General features: G+C 40.8%; 1 pseudogene; it reads right to left on the minus strand.

The window, feature by feature from the left end:
- Positions 1-874: 874 nt before the first annotated feature.
- On the minus strand, positions 875-992 carry LOC145038066 (5S ribosomal RNA; annotated as a pseudogene).
- Between the last annotated feature and the right edge of the window lie 1,939 nt (positions 993-2,931).

A 2,931-nucleotide genomic window follows, 5' to 3' on the forward strand; every position in this document is an offset into this window, starting at 1 on the left:
CACTACTGTTCTTCCACGAATGCGAGGATCTCGTTGATCTCGATCTCATCGAGTGGGCTTACGAGAGTCCTGACGGAAAGGTACGTTTTCAAGTTCGAGACGTGAACGGTAAAATGTACGTTACTGAGTTCATGGTGTAGGTTGGGTTTGTGAGTTACAGGACTGATTCTGGCAAGAATCTCGAAGGTCCTAGCTATTTTGGATTTGGCTTACCACGCTTTCCGAAGCGTATCAAGCCTTCCGTAGAGTGATATTTCCAAAAGGATTTTGCCTCTCACTTGAACTTCCAAGGTTTTTCTTCCTCTTTCTTGTCTTCCTAGTCAAGGGCCAATCCCTCCTGAGTCAAAGTTATAAGAGGTTTCATAATCCGTGAGGAGTTCTGAATGAACTCCCGACCATAGGTCAGTGAAACCTAGAATTTAGCGAAATTTCGTCGGTGTCTTCCATGTTGACAAGTTCTCGACGGTTTTGATTATTGGAAGGGTCCTAAAAATCCCCACATCACTAATAGTGTGCTTCAGGAATTTGACTATTCCAATCTAAAACTCGCATTTAGAGAGCTTCGCGTAAAGTTCTCTGATCGAAATGTTTCCGTGGTTCGTTGTAGATGCTCTTTTTGATTTCCTTCTTACCTATTCATGAAGTTCATGATTATTACAGGCGCATTGGTCCTATCCGAGGGGTATCACTATGGCTCGTAGTGTCCGTATCGAGTTTGGAATATTGTCCTAAGAACATCCTTCACTAACACTCGCAACTGGTGATATTCAGATTCTCAGGTCCATTTCTGAAAGGTACATTGTTCCTGGTGGTTGGTCAACTGATTCATCTATGTGAGGCAGAGAGTGATGATTTCTAAAGGAAGTCCAGTTGAGGTCTGCACCACGAGGACTTCCCAAATGATACCCATATTTGTACTAATCTCGCCCATCCACGCTTAACTACGGAGTTCTGATGGGATCCGGTGCATTAGTGCTGTTATGATCGCACTCTATGAAGTCTGTCTTCTTGAAGAATAAGACCAGAGCTCCCAAAGGTGAGAAGCTTGGTATTTTCATTCTGTTGCTGAGTAGTCGCTAAACTATCCAGATTGTTCTTGTATCATTTTGATTCAGGCAAAGAGAGGAGTTACTATACATGAAAACTTAGCTCATACACGTTATGATATAATCAAGACGGGGCGGATAATAAAATGTGTGATTCTACCCTAGTCCCACATTCCAACGAGGAAAAGAAACTAAGTTAGAAATCCCACATTCTATTGTCTACCAGGTCTTCGTTATATATAACTCGGGAATGTATAAACGAGGAAAATCATGACAATAATCTTCTTACAAATCTTTTTCGATGATCTAAAATTTCCTAGTAAAGGCTACTATTAACCCTGGATGTACGTCGATCGTTCAATGAAAGAGTAACAGTATGTTCTCGAAGGTTTGACCTACATCCCTATGATGCAGTCCTAGTACGGAATGGAAGTATGTTCATGAAGGTTTGACCCACATCCCTACGATGAACTCCTAGTTAGGAGTACAAGTAAGTTCGTAGACTAGTCTCAGGATGTTTTTCGTTCGCACCGAGGTACTATAGGTTGGTGGATAATATGATCCAACCACTGAAAGAGACTTGGAAATGTCTCCGGAGTTAAATTACTATAGTCCAATGATTTAACTAAAGTATGTTTCGGATAGACTCTAATGAAAGTATGATGAGAGTATTTGAAAAAGAACGTGAAATGGAAGTTAGCCGATTGTCAACCTCATCGATGTTTAAGATGTACAAATTTAGAGTATTTTGACCCTGAAGAAGGTCTTACATTATATCCGGAGTAGCAAAATTTTTGGCCGCATAAAGGCCGAACTAAAAGTACCTACAGTACAAGGTAGTTTCATTGAAAATGCCTCATAGGACATAAACAGGAACACGGTTCCTTAAAACAAGAAGGAAAGTAAAGTATCTCCTACTGGTGACGATCCTCCCTCTGGTGAACTCTTAGCTCAACCAGTTAATGTTCTACATCAAGTAGGTGTCTTTCGTACACCCTTTGGCGTACTCGGAGTTCTATGACTTCGGCTCGGGTTTCAGCTAGTGCTTGTAGCAGGAATTCGTGGTCTCTCTCAGATCTCTCACGAGCATGCTCAAGGTGATTGGTGCGAAGGATATGCATTCCTCCATTGGTGTCAACTTTTGCGATACGATGTAGAGCGGTCCTGCCCTAAATTTCGTTTCGGGCAACTCTACGGATCAGGATTGGTAGAACTATGGCTGATGTGCTCCCTTCATTTACGTTGTAGAAGCTTTGGTCTCCATTAAACGACATAGGTTGATCTTGATCTTCACTCCATGATTCCAAACATTATACCCAAGGAGGCATCGGGCCATGAAAAGTTAGACGAGGGTTAGGATTTGGAATGGGAGCTACCAGGGGTAGGTTCTCAACTTCGGGTTTGGAGTTAGCACCATCTGAAAGGTCTTCATCATGGTGATAATTCAAAGGGATTGGATGATCATTCTCTGGTTCTTCTCCAAACCATCCAGCAATGACTTCGTTCAGAAGGTATGGGTTGTCGTGGGGATGGAGTCCAACCATGTTATCTACGCGAGAATTGGGGTAAGGAAATAATTATTAGATGAACTATTTACATAATTATTAGAAAATATTCATTAGTTACGTTGCTATTTGTAAAGTGCATACCAGTCATATGTAATCACAACAGGATAGGCCTTCGAATAAGTAACCTTAACTCTAAATTCACAACGAATATGGGTAAAGCAAAATTTTTACAGATTCTAAGTCTATAACATCCTAATTACATATAGCCTTAGTGTATCCACTTAGTAATGAAGATCCGTTTTAGTTCTCAAGTATGAAGTACTTATAGTAACACCAAATACCCATATAGTATTTTAGGTTTATGTTCTATTGTTCTC

This window comes from Lactuca saligna, chromosome 3, assembly GCF_052625555.1.
Source record: "Lactuca saligna cultivar CGN05327 chromosome 3, ASM5262555v1, whole genome shotgun sequence".
In the NCBI taxonomy this organism is placed as follows: domain Eukaryota; kingdom Viridiplantae; phylum Streptophyta; class Magnoliopsida; order Asterales; family Asteraceae; genus Lactuca; species Lactuca saligna.